The 13530-nt window shown below is 42.4% G+C and overlaps 1 long non-coding RNA gene across 1 annotated transcript; it reads right to left on the bottom strand.

Moving 5' to 3' along the window:
• Window positions 1–291: 291 nt before the first annotated feature.
• Window positions 292–5527, bottom strand: LOC109370168. The gene is made up of 2 exons (XR_002120066.1): window positions 4695–5527; window positions 292–790 (listed from the first exon to the last, which is right to left on the bottom strand). It is a non-coding gene; the product is annotated as an uncharacterized LOC109370168 (long non-coding RNA).
• Window positions 5528–13530: the final 8003 nt, after the last annotated feature.

The raw sequence follows: 13530 nt of genomic DNA, 5'->3' as shown, positions 1-13530 counted from the left end.
CACACCATGCTGTGTCACCAGCTGCCTCTGTTTACTCCAAGCCCCTTGCAGCCTGCTGGCCGGGCCTCAGTCAGGCCCAGCCCCAGCCCCGTGCAGCATTGCGGGCCTTCACAAGTCGATGTGTGCTGGTAGTGGCACCGCAGGGCACCCTGTGCCTCAGGGAGCTGGGGAGAGCGCAAAATGGAGCTGGTGAGAGTCCATGGTGAGTAGCCTATCCCCATGGGGGGAGCCAGGCTAAAATTTCCTTGCTGGCAAGCAAAGGGGAGGAGGGAGGCTCTGGTATTGACGGGTACTGAACTGAAAGCCTCGTTTTTATTAAATAGATGTCAGCTGTGCTGCTCTGTAACTGCCTAGTCGGAATCAAATCGGATGAACTGCTGCACGGCCCGTGAATGGGGACGGTTAGTGCTGTTTCCTTGAGGGCAGCTTGCTGTGCAGCAGGTATATGCACACAACAGCACAGAAATACCCAACAGCAGAGGGCAAGAAGGCTCCATGGCAACCACTGCTTCCTCTCCACTTCTCTGGAGAGGAGCAGAACGGGCCCTATTTCCATCTCCACATGAAGAATTTGCAGGGTCAGATCCAGGCTTCTTTCCATCTACCAAGAAAATAAAGCCGTAACATCTCATGCACTTCAGACTTCATGCACCCTCCTGCTTCTTGCAGCCATGGCAAACCGCTTCCAGTTCATCCTCTGAAGATGGGAGCACAGACAGGAGTAAACCTCGGGCAGAGAAAAATATTGTCTTCAGCAGAGTTTTCAAGCAGTAATTGGTACTGCTTGTACCTGACAAGAAACAAAACAAAACAAAACAAAAGCACAAAACATTTCCCTTAAGTCTTTGTCATAAGAGAGGTTTGAGGTGAATACTACGACTCCCATCACACTGGAGAGGCAATTAAGGAGGTTGTCTATGTGAATGCGAACAGCTAACAAGGATTGAAATAGCTTTAAACACTTTGTAGACAGAGTTGTGACAAGGAACCCTGTTTGCTTCCCTGAAGTTAGTCAGTAGGACACACAAAGGATATACATTAAGGATGAGCCCTGGAACCCCAGGGTTCCTCGGTTTTTAATATTTATACAGAGCCATATTCAGGGTGTTTAAGCACTGAGTATTTATCACAAAATTAAGCGTTCAGGTATTGCCAGAAAGCCAAAAAGGCTAAATACACTTTTAAACAGTTACCTGCTTTCTCTTTAACAAAATATATTACCACCCACTTTCCCTTTTGCATATCCAGCCCCACACTTGAAAGCTTGGAAGGCCTTTCAGCGTAGTCCTGAGGGCATTTATCACTGTGATGGAAGGCACAGACTCAAATTCCCTTGGGGATAGGTGGAAGATAAACCAAACTGCTGGCTACTACAGAAAAAGAATTTGCAAGTAATATAGTAGCTGTGTTTTGAGGAAGCCAGGTGTATAATTGCTATGACACAAGGAGAGTAGGGAATGACTGATTGTCATGTCACATTGAGCACAGACATTTTGGTACAGAATCAACAGGATCAGAGCAGCAGTAGACACATTTCTAAGGAGGCATTTAGGCAGCTCCATGGTTAGGCACCCTGATCATCTAACATGAGTATCTGGGAGCTTATGGAAGTAACTGGTGGCCAAGTCTTCAGGTGACATAGACTGACAATCTCTACTCAGACTGGTCTCTGGCCTATGGACACTACGATGAACGTGGCAAGTACTCACAGTCATCAGTTTTGCAAAGCAATCTTGAGAAGAAGAAAGCAAACTAAATATATTAACACTTTCACCATCAACAAGTACTTCTGAGAGAAAAAAAATGGTTTTTTTCTGCTGTTTGTGTTTATCATAATAAAACACAGATGAAAGTTTTGTTGAAAGCTTTGATTGTATTCTTTGTGTGATTACTGCAAAGTGTCATTTAGAAGTCTCCTAGAGGGGACAGATGCCTGAGTGGTATAGATAGACATTATTCCCTTAAGAATAGGGGTATGAAAAACAATTACAACTTCTAAAATATTTATCAACTCTTGAAGTCATCCCACTCCTAATTTTTGCCCAGAAGTTTAGCAGTGGTATGCACTGGGAAGAGACATCAAATGTTACTGAAAAGGTTGATAATGTTCTCCTGAAACTAGCTCGTGTTTTGCAATCACACCACTGCTTCCAGATAGAGAGGTATGGCTCAACTTCAGCAATTAAATCCAACTACAGATTTCAAAAATGGAAGATTGCCTCCAACCTTTCCTCCACCTAATCTTAAACTCTGTTGAAGAAAAACACAGTTCTGCTCAAATATTCGTTGGGTAAAGAGGAAAGTATTCACTGCCTAAAATCATAGCAAGAACAGAAGCAGTAACGCCAGCACAGAAGCTAGCAGAGCTCCAGATGGAACTTCACTTCCAAGTTATAAAGTTCCTACAGATCCAAGAAAAGATGGAATAGGAAATGCTGAACACTTCAGAGGATAAGATCTCAAACACGGCATGCTGTCAGAGAGTGCTCAGCAACATCCTGCTTCCTGCTCATCATCTCTGCTCTCAATATCCATTACTGCTTGTTTTCAAATCCAAGTTCCACATTTAGCAGAGAAGCTTCTAGCTGTGTGAGTGCATGCAAAAGTGGGAATTTCTGGAAATTGTTGCTCTTTAGCAATTAAGGGTTGAACAAACACGAAACAGTGCTTTTTGAGGATGGAAATGCAATAATTTGAAATAATCCATGGACATATTTCCTAGAAGCGAATACACAGATGAATGCGTCTCAGAAATTATCTCAGTAATTTGGAGGTGACAGCCAATAGCTACCATACAAATTAGTTTCAGCACTTCCTAGCACTTCCACTGCCTAGCCTGTAAGTGGATCTTCTGTTCAGGCTGAGCGGGGTTACTCGTTGTCTTGGCTATTCACAGTCAGTTCATGCACTCTCTTTGTGAGGATGAGCTCACTTGCACTAGAAATCAGACCAACCACACTCTGAATTTCTCTGCAGCCTTCCTGACTTTCTTTAGTTAGCAAACTGCAATTCACTTGCCCATATCTCTGGGTGGCAACGACTGTCTGCCTGGTTTTACTTAGGATGGAACTTTTGTTTTCATTTCTTGGAATATATCTGTAGATGGTCTGTTAGCATGAGTTTAGCCTCCAGAGGGAACACACTGACACTATATCAACAAGATTATTTTCACTTTCTCTTTGCAATCAGATTAAAATTATGGTACTTTTTACATTTATGTGATATGGAGAACTTCTCTGATGTGTGTAAACTATTTCATATTTCCTTCCTACACCCAGAACAAAGGTCATTTGCTTGCACTGAAGAAAAGACTTATTTGCAGGACAGGATAGATTTCTACAGAAGTGATCCTAATGCCTTCAGATTCATACCTGCCAACAGCTGAGTACCCAGATTAAAATTAAAGTGTAGAATTGAGTCTGTGAGAACTTTCATGGATTGTGACATTTGTCTGTGAAGAACAGTATGCCATATCTGAGCTATGCTGATCCAGCTGCATTCATAGAATTACAGAATCATTTGAGTTGGAAGGAACCTTTAGAGATCATGTAGTCCAACTCCCCTGAATCATTTATATTGGAGTCACTACTAGGAAAGTACAAATTGTGTTGTCTGCTCCCAAGATCAATACTACAGTTCTGAATTCTGCATGTAGCTAGAGCTCATCTATTTTGATACTCTCACTGGTGGGAAGAGAGGAGCAAAGGCATAGTGGAGAGATGTTCATGTGGAGATTTAAGCTAAAGGGCTGCATTATGTGGTTTAATATCTTAATGTATCTGTTTGGCTTTCTTAATAGTGTGTAACTGTAATAATAATAATCTGCCACAGAATGTATACCTTTCCACCAGAAATCTCTCATGCTATTTTAAATCAGAAATTTCTAAAATATTTTTGTTCCTGAAATTCAAGAGATTTACTCTGACAAGTGAGAAAATGTTGGAAGAGCAGGTAAAAAATTTGTATATCACTCCAAACACTCTGCAAAATCCTGGCCCCACTGAATGTTGTGGCAAAATTACCTGTCTTCCTCCTAACCAGATACACCTTGGTAAATCAATGTCTTCATGTGTTATTTTCAGTTCTAATTTTTAGGGATTCCATTCCAATTAAACATGGACTTTAGGAATAACCTCTAAACTCCCTAAAAAATCAACTACGCTGTCCTCCAGCCCAGAAATGACTTTCATATGATGCTTCTCATCTCCTGTAATAAATTCACAGATGGACCATCCTTGTCCTTCCAGTGCCTAAGAATAACTCCTAAGTACTGTTCCCAAGGGATTTGATTTAGTTTACACACATCTGTTGAGATACGTGTCTTTGAGCCTAGATTAAGTCTTTGTTTGACTGTATTTGAACATTTGTGAAACTACTTGGCAAGAATGTCCTCATTTTATTCATTCAAAACATGTGCTGATTATTGCCAGTGTGATCTGAGCACCTCTGACAGAATTGTTATCTTCATTTCCAACCTATTCACAGGGAGAAGGCAACCAGGCTCAAAAAAAAAGAAAAAAGTCATCTAAATTAGCCCCAAAGCTGTGCCCCCCAGAATCTCTCTTGTTTAAAAAAATAAAATAAAAAATCAGTTGTTTCATTTTTTATCCAGACTCGGATCTTTCCCTACATAGACTATCATTGTTATGCTTATTAGCTTCCCATCTTAGTTTAATGCCTGGTATGATCATTACCTGTTGACACGCTGTGTATCAGATGGGGGATTTTCCAGTCAAAGTGTTGTAGGTTTTTTTTTTGTGGCAGAGAAGAGACAAGAAATCTGCAAAACCTAAGCCTGTGACTGGCTCTCCAGGAGGAAGGTGAGAACACTGAGACTATGGATGCAGCTTGCAAAAGCAAAGCATCTCTTACAAAAAGTACACAAGACACCCTATTTTGCAAATGCCTTAGCAACACTCTACTTAGCTGTTTGTATCAGAGCATCAGCCACCTCATCATCCATGCAGCAAGACCACAAAGCAGAAAATTTGTGCTCTACAACCCAGCACCTCAGGAAGGCAGTATATCATGGCTTGGGATTTGTGCACATTCATATTACACAGGTGCACTAGCTTGTTGATCTGTTCTTCTGAGTAGCTCATCTTTCCTCATTAGTCTAAGCTCTCCACCTCATTTTACATGAATTGTGTTCTGACACTATGGACCTGAGCCACAGTGCCCAGGAGAAGAAATACCTGTGTCTTTCTAAAAGAAATATGGCACGTGGTCAGATAGGGATGTCTTATGGAGGCTTCCGTAGCTACTGCCAGTCAGTCCAACAACCTTCCTCATTCTTAATGTGCAAATACTTAGCTGGTCCCAACTGCAATCAAGTGTCAGCTCAGACGTCTGCCAGTGCTCCCACCGAGGCAAGGAGCCAGCACTGGGCTCAAGTCAGATTTAACATGTTCCTACACCTGTCCAAGCTGCTCCCTATTGCATAGTTTTTACCAGGGCCTTTCATAAGCCACATTTTAAGCTGACACAGCTGAGTTCACAGGAAGAGCAGCCAAGGGAAGTTAGAAGCTAGCACACAATAACCATGCTGCAACCATCCCATTCTAGAACTCCCTCCTTGCGCCTCAGGAGAAAAATGCAGCCAGTCCCACTTCCCTAAACAACTCCTATATGACTTACATTGGTCTTCTTAGATTTTTTATTTTGGTTTGATAACAGGCTCTAATTGACTATCAAGTCAAATTTTAAATAAGTATTTTTGCACTGAAGTCATTCATGAGTATCACCAAATCCCCAAGCTGCTCCTCCATAAAGGCTCTCTACTTCACTAGTTACTGCTGCTCACAGCAGTAGCGGTTGGGATGGGAGAAGGGATCTAAGAGGGAAAACATGGGCTTATTGTGAGCTTGTAGCAGTTCTCTTGAAGGGCAGCTGGCAGATGCCCTGTCTGTGATAGATAACATCTCCTACAATGCCTCCATCCTGTAAGCAAAGGCATGTGAGAATCCAGGCATTTTTTCAGGCTTCAGAAAAATACAGCACAGATCTGGGGCAAGTTGTTTATCTGCCTTTATAGTACCTGGAGTCTGAAATAGAGGAAACTTCTACCCGTGCCAGGGTAGAAGCCTGTATGATAAATGCATCGTTCTTGCAGCAACAGTGACCCATGTGTGAATAGCTGTGATGTGCCAAGCTCACAGTTACGCTTGTGGACCAAGTAAATACTTCCCCTCCTGTGAAGCTCTCTGGAGCTCTGAGCAGAGGATGATCAGAGACCTGTAGCAGATCAGAGAGTGGACTCGTGATGAAGTGGTGTCAATATAGCCACCGCCAGAGGAGACATCAGAGAAAGCAGAAGTGGTGTCAATATAGCCACAGCCAGAGGAGACATCAGAGAAAGCAAAGGACACAGGAGATGACAGTAGTTGAGCAAGAGGAATGGATGTTTTGCAAGCACTTTGCGGGCAGCCGTAGGGGAGGGTGTTGCCCTGTCTTTTATACTGCCACATGGCAATCTCAGTGTGACTCCGTGTTGGCTGTTGTGAGTCCAGGCAAGCAGAGAAGGAATGCAGGCTTTGGCACACAAGACTACCCGTCCATCCTTTGGACAAACTGATGGGAGCTTTTTGTATGCCTGCCAAAGGGAAAAATAGCTGCACAATTTACCTGGGAACAGATGGGCCTTCCTAGGCAGCCAGCCTTAATTAACCAACACAACAACACAACAGCCACAGGCTGAGGCGCAGTGCCGAGGCCTCGCTGGAGTGGCACGCAGCAATAGTGCAGGCAGCCAAGTGCAGAGTCAGGAAAAGCCCTGGACTCAGCACAGCAGCTCAGAGGGAGCAGGCGAGCCAAAGATGTCACTTTGCTCTCCCCACTGCTCCTCCGCATCACACTGCTGACACCACAGCCTGGGGCCGGCATTTGGGAGGCAAGGCGGTGACCCCAAAGGCCAAGGACGTTCCTACTCAGGACACGGAGGGAATGTGGCACACTGCTGCCAGCAAGATGGCCCCTCCCCGGCTGCTCAGACGAGGTCACCCGTGGGGCCACGTGCCATCTATTTTCACAGTTTTATCAGAAGTTAAGAGCTACAAAGTTAATTCAGAAGCACTCAAAGGCAGCAGGGGAGAGGTGAAGGGAACGGATGCAAAGGGGCAATATTCTTGATGTTTTCTCACTCAACCAATTAACAATTTCCTCTTCATTTTCCAACCTATTTGTGATTCCTTCAGAACAGCTCTTTCCACTTGGATAAAAACCATTTTGAGTTCCTGTGTTTCCCATTCATAACAGTAAATATTTGTGGTTATCGAGTATATGTTGAGGCAATAGGAGAAGTCAACAGGGAAACTCAAGGAAAACATTTCAAAGGAATTAAGGAGTTACCCTCCAAGAAGGTGACAAGGCCAGCTGCCCAGCTGAAGTGCCAATACATCAACACACTCAGCTTGGGAAACAAACAGCAGCAGATGGAAGCCACTGTGCTACTAGGAAACTAACAGTCGCCACCACTGAAACCTGGTGGGATGATTCCCACAACTGGAGGGGAGATTTAAACTGTATATGAGGAAGAAGTGTTTTACCAAGGATGGTGAGGCATGGCACAGGTTGCCCAGAGAGGCGGTGGATGGCCTGTCCCTGGAGTTATTCATGGTCAGGCTGGATGGGGGGCTCTGAGCACCTATCTAACTGAAGCAGTCCCTACTCAATGTTAAGAGGATTGAACTATGTGACTTCTAATGGCCCTTTCCAACTTAAACTGTTCTATATGGCTGAACTCATGCCTCCATTTCAGACTGCACGTCTACTAGCTTTCAGACTCAAACATTCGCTTTCTTAATCTTTTTTCTCAACCTTATTCTTTTTCTCAACCTAAAAACTAAATTGTTTTGAGGAAAACCTAAAAAAACATTCCCACACATCTGAAAAGCAATGCATTTTTTCCTTAAAACGATGGTACGTAGTATTCAAGCCAGTTAGATTCAAAATTTTAGAGCTGCACTCATAGTGAAACTGTAAATAATTAAACATATGTATGGAACCTGTTGAGTATCACACAGGTTTTGTTGAATCCTCCAGAGCTAATGTGGCTCAAAGAAAGAGTCAGCATTGGTTCACATATAAGACAAATATGCACAACTGTTGAGCTGTATAGACTCAAAGACATACAGAGACTGACGATCTCACTTTTCCTTGTGTTTCTTCCCCAAATTTTAAAAGTTTTTAAAAAATTGTCAAAAAAGCATTGCAGCTTAGGCTTTGGTTATCCTTTATATTCAGCCAGCAAAGTACTGACCATGTCATTCAGGAACCTCTATAACTTAACTTCACACAGTTCAGACTGCAAGATCAGTTCTCTATACTCATCCTACCACGTGCTGCTGTCCCACCAGGGCCACATGCTCATCTTGGTGGAGGCTGTTTCTCCCTGCCATGTCTGGTCATGTTTGACAGGGCACATCCCATTTGATGTGGCACATTCAGGAGCAGAAGGAAGCCTTTGTTCCCCAAACAATAATTGTCAGAGTGCATCTTTTCCTATAGACTCTGCTTAGCAACATGAAAAGTTTGCATCTGCACAGCCAAAACAAAACAAATTTCTGTAGTTATTGGATTAATCTGTGCAATGCATGAACATACATAATTTCAGAATACATGTTTCTCATGGATGGCTCAGCTACATTCATAACTGAGCAAAGTCATTGGCAGTTTTCTGTCCTTTTTTTTCTAAAGAAATCACACTACTGGGTTATCACATAGAATCACAGAATCACAGGATCACCAAGGTTGGAAAAGACCTTCAAGATCACCCAGTCCAACCATCCACCTATCATCAATAGTTTGCACTAAACCATGTCCCTTAACACAAAATTCAAACGTTCCTTGAACACCTCCAGGGTCAGTGACTCCACCACCTCCCTGGGCAGCCCATTCCAGTGCTTGACCACTCTTTCAGAAAAGCAGTATTTCCTAATGTCCAGCCTAAATCTCCCCTGGCGCAGCTTGAAGCTGGACTGAGCTATGAGCTCAGTTATGAGCTCAGTTATGAGCTACCTTTCTCATTTAAGAAGGTATCGGCAGTCTCTGAATGTTTGGGGTTTTCTATTGAAGCAAATCAGGAAATTGTTAACATGCTGGGTAGAAGTAAATCCACTTCTATTTTTTCATATCATTCTGAAGGCCATGAATATTCCCTCCTCTGTTATATACAGCTAATCAGAGCTCTCCATTATGTAGGAACAGACAGCAGGGCAGTGTGAAGACACTGTCTAAGCAAGACAAGCTCAGAATTTGTAGGACAAACACATTCTGGTAGGTTGTTATCAGCCACAATATTAAATAATAATAATAATAATAATAATAATAAAAATCCATGAAAGGAGAATCTGCATTATCTCTGAGACCCTTTCTTCTCCTCAGATCTCTTCTACTAGCTTTGCATTTCAGCCAAATTCATAGCAAATGACTGTAGTTGGAAGCCCTGGACAGATCACCCTGGGTCTGGTAACACCAGAGTGGAGCCACATTTTGATGGAAAAGAAATTGTATATGAGCCTGATATCCATGCCACATAGTGGAGTCTGAGCCCTGTCACTTCACTCCCTCAGGCAACCTACAAAGAGCAACACAAAAACTCAGGATTATTAATGATTCATTATCTGCACCCCTCTCTTTTTCTCTTTTGTTCAAACCGTCACAGTGTAATTCTCCATCTATTTACTGTGTATTACTGACCGATAACGCTTTGTAGAGTCTTTAGAAAGAGCTGTTTACTCAGAGTCAATAACACATTCATCCATGACGAGTTAATGCTCTCACATACACTAAGGGGGATGGCTCAGAGGTCTGCACAAATCCCACGGCATTGTTCATGGGGATTTGTGCACAAACTTCTGATTACTCCTCCCTGGAAATATACATTGAATTCCCTTGTGTATGGTAATGAGTGCAGTGTGCTAACATTTCCATGGTTAGTAGCCCAGAAAACTTAATAGAATGTGTTTTTTATGTCATTGTCAGTTCTTGATCGAGTAGTTGGTTGGCTTCATTTGATAGGACAAAGGTGAAAGTCTGTCACCAGCTGGAACATTCTTGAGCAGGAGAAGTAATAGAAGAGAGATAACCCAGCTGGAATAATGCATTGCAGACTACAAAAATATAACATACAGTGACAGGGCAGTTCTTTGCCTAGTAGCCAAAAGAAGCCTTGAGGACTAAGCATGGCTTGGGCGACAGATGCGAGATATACACGTGGTGGGAATTTCCATACAGAGAAATGACACTAAATGTACCAAGTATGGAAAGGACTTTTCAGAAGCGCAGGGAACAGTACATCAGAAATCTGCTCACCCTAGGCTCATGTAGCAGGTATCCTCAAAGCACTGTGCAAATTTGCTAGCACTGCGAAGTCCAGGCACTGCCATGTGTCAGCAAAGGAGCAGCAGTGTTTCATCTACTTGCTCCAACTTCAGGAACAGCTGGGCTAATTGGGCTAACATTCTATCGTTAATATTGTTACTGCCTGATAGAAAAGCCCATGAAATCACACGTGGCTTTACAAGATTGGAGGGTAGATAAAGCTCAGTCATTGTTACTAGAACATAAAAAACATTGCAGTAGTGATCAATACAGTTGCTAAACTTCCTCTCTTATCAGACAGCAAGTTTAAAATAGATGGACTCAGTCTCTTTCTAGCTTGGTAGGTCATAGTCTGCTTTTTAAACCTTTTCCCTGAGTCCATGCCACTAGCCAGTCATCCCTGGATTTCAATGAATTCTCAGGGAAGACATTTAGATGTCCCAGACAAAGACCCCCAGGATTTTCCCTCTTCTGTGCATTCACAGACTCTCTCACAGTCTCTCACACCAGCTGAGACTTTCAGCACTTACCAGCTAAGCCAACAGGAAGACAGCAGGTTGTTTCACTGCTCTTCCAAACACCTAGATTGAACCAAATCTGGGGCAGATCACATCACACTTGTTGAGTCATCCTGCAACCAACAACCATTTTCCCAGCTATGTGATCATCAGTTCTCTCTAATTTGCCAGTGTAGCCTTTATGATCACATATGAGAGGTGGAGCACAGGCCACCAAAAGCTTTGGGTTTTCCCTGCTTCTCAGCACTCAGTATATTTGCAAAAGCTCGTTGCAACATGTGTGTCTGGGGCCAGTGCATGCAGATAGACTGTGTGGAGCTCACAGAACATTTTGCCCCTTCTTCTAGAAAGGACTCACTGAATATCTGTTCTGAATTAAACACATTGGAGTTTTCTTGTGAGTGACCCATAATGCTCAAGGATTTCATTCCGCTTCAGAGCTGGCAAGGAACAAAATCCAGCATCACCTATCTCTTTTCTATGCCACAGAGATATGTACACACTGAACAAATAGACCAGAAAATGAAATGTGGTGATCTTTGAGGAAAAAAAAAACACAACACAACGTATTGTTTTAATCAAATGATTCGTAGCACAGAGAAGGAAAGTAATACTTCATTTCCATCTGACAGCAAAACTCTAGAACTTAAGTAAGTGGCTTAATAAGCTGTCATTTTGCTTGAAATGATGACATGAGTACTTCTGTTTCATATCTTCCACTTCAATGTCACACTGTTAAATCCCAGATATGGGGGATTTGCCACTGAGCATTTGAGGTTAACTGCCTCGAACACTTCTGTTAAATTCAGTGGAATAAAGTTGGCACAAAACTATTACAATTATCCATGGGAAATGCAAAATTTCTAAAGTTTAACCATACCTCTGAGTTCAAGTCAGAGACATTTTTGAAGAGATCATGGTCACTGGCTGTGCGTGAAACACAGCAAGAAGTGGTAAAGTGAAAGCTATTTCTTCCCTTCTCTTCTGAATAAAGGCCTATTTTCCTTCAAAAAAGGAAAAAAGAAAAAGGAAAAAGAAATTCATACCAGAAGAAGTCATAAAAATAAAATTTAACTCATGAAGATAACATAGATGCATAGATAGAAGGTCTCCCAAGCCCAAGGACACGACGCTGAGCTAATCGCAGCTACCAAAATCCAGTACCAAATAAACACATTAGCTGTCTACGGAACTTCTGGGAGCTCCTTTGTAACTTTATGTTTTCATCAAGTGTGACTCAAAGATACTTTGGACAGCTTTACAGAGGGATTATCAGAACTGGCTGCTTTGTAGGATCTGCCATCATGTTTGCAAGTGTAAATGTAGATTGTGGTAAAAAAAAAGATTTTCAAAGTAAATAGATGCTAAGGTTTCTCTAAAATAAAGTTTAGTAAACGTGTCATTCTTTTGTAATTCCAGGAATTGTGAAGCTGTAGCCTTTGAAAAATATCTAGTCCTTTATTTATTTTAATCCTCTCTGGATTTCCATCCATTATTTACAAGTGTAATGTGAGTTGTTTATGCATACAAGAAAAATGGTAGTTTTCTGATTTTATATGCGGAATCATGACATCCCACTACAATGCATTATTAGCATGAGAATACTTTGCACTTTTATAGTGGCTTCCATGCAAGGAATTTGAAGTGCTTTGAAAGAATTGCTACTTTTGCCATTCAAATTTATACTGCCAAATCAGCTAGGAAAATATGAATGAAGAAATACTGGGTGTTTTTGTTCTCTACAGAACTGCCTTATAGTTGGTGAACTCTGCACCTTGAGATACTCAAGACCCATCTGCATGCCTGCCTGTGTGACCCGCTGTAGGGTACCTACTTTAGTGGGTGTTTGGACTTGATGACCTCTTATGCTTCCTTCCAACCCCTGCGATTCTGTGATTATGTGAAGGTGCATTTCCTGAGTAGGTGGCTGTAGGCAGACTGCACAGCTGCACCTCAGTTACTATGGGGATCACTATCGCTTCTACTCTCAGCAAGTTGCTGGCTGTGGCATTACTGTGCTGTCTTTGTGGGACAGTAGTGAACATTTACTTGGGAAGGAAACAACAAAGCATTGTCAGCAATGCTTATGTAGCTCCCATCATTTATTTCAGAAAAGAAGAGAAGAACAGGGCAGGAAATTTTCAAGCACAGTTGAGATTAACTGTTATTTGCCCCATATCTGACCTCCATCAGCTTCCTCTGGGTCCTGAGAGGCCTCTAACATCTCCACATAGACAATACATATAAGAAGGAACAGCAGGGAAAGCTGTGATAATGAAGAGAAAAGCGATTTACATCCTCAGTCCCGAAAGCCTGGCAGAGTTTAAAAAGAACCTTACCCCTGAGACAAAAGATATTAAGGATGTCATGGCTCTGAGTGGCAAGATACTGATTTCCTGTGTCTTAGCCCCATTGCATACCCCGCTTCTGCGGCTTCAGAAGTCTCACAGCAAAAAAACCTCACCTCAACACACATTATAATACTTTGCCTTTCCTCCTGTACATCAGTAAGCTCTTCAGTCCCAGAAATGTGACATGCCAATATTAATGGTCTCCATTCTTCTCAGTCTCTTTCTGACTCCCTGTGATACAGTCCTCTCTCCACTTCCCCCTTCCCCTCCCCCCCATCCCTCACTGACGTCAGCAAAACTTCTGGTTTTGGTTGTTGGTGGTTGATTTTTTTATTTATTTT

Source organism: Meleagris gallopavo, chromosome 1 (assembly GCF_000146605.3).
Source record: "Meleagris gallopavo isolate NT-WF06-2002-E0010 breed Aviagen turkey brand Nicholas breeding stock chromosome 1, Turkey_5.1, whole genome shotgun sequence".
Classification (NCBI taxonomy): Eukaryota; Metazoa; Chordata; class Aves; order Galliformes; family Phasianidae; genus Meleagris; species Meleagris gallopavo.
Note: the sequence above shows the minus strand (reverse complement) of the source record. Positions and strands in the feature narration are given on the sequence as shown.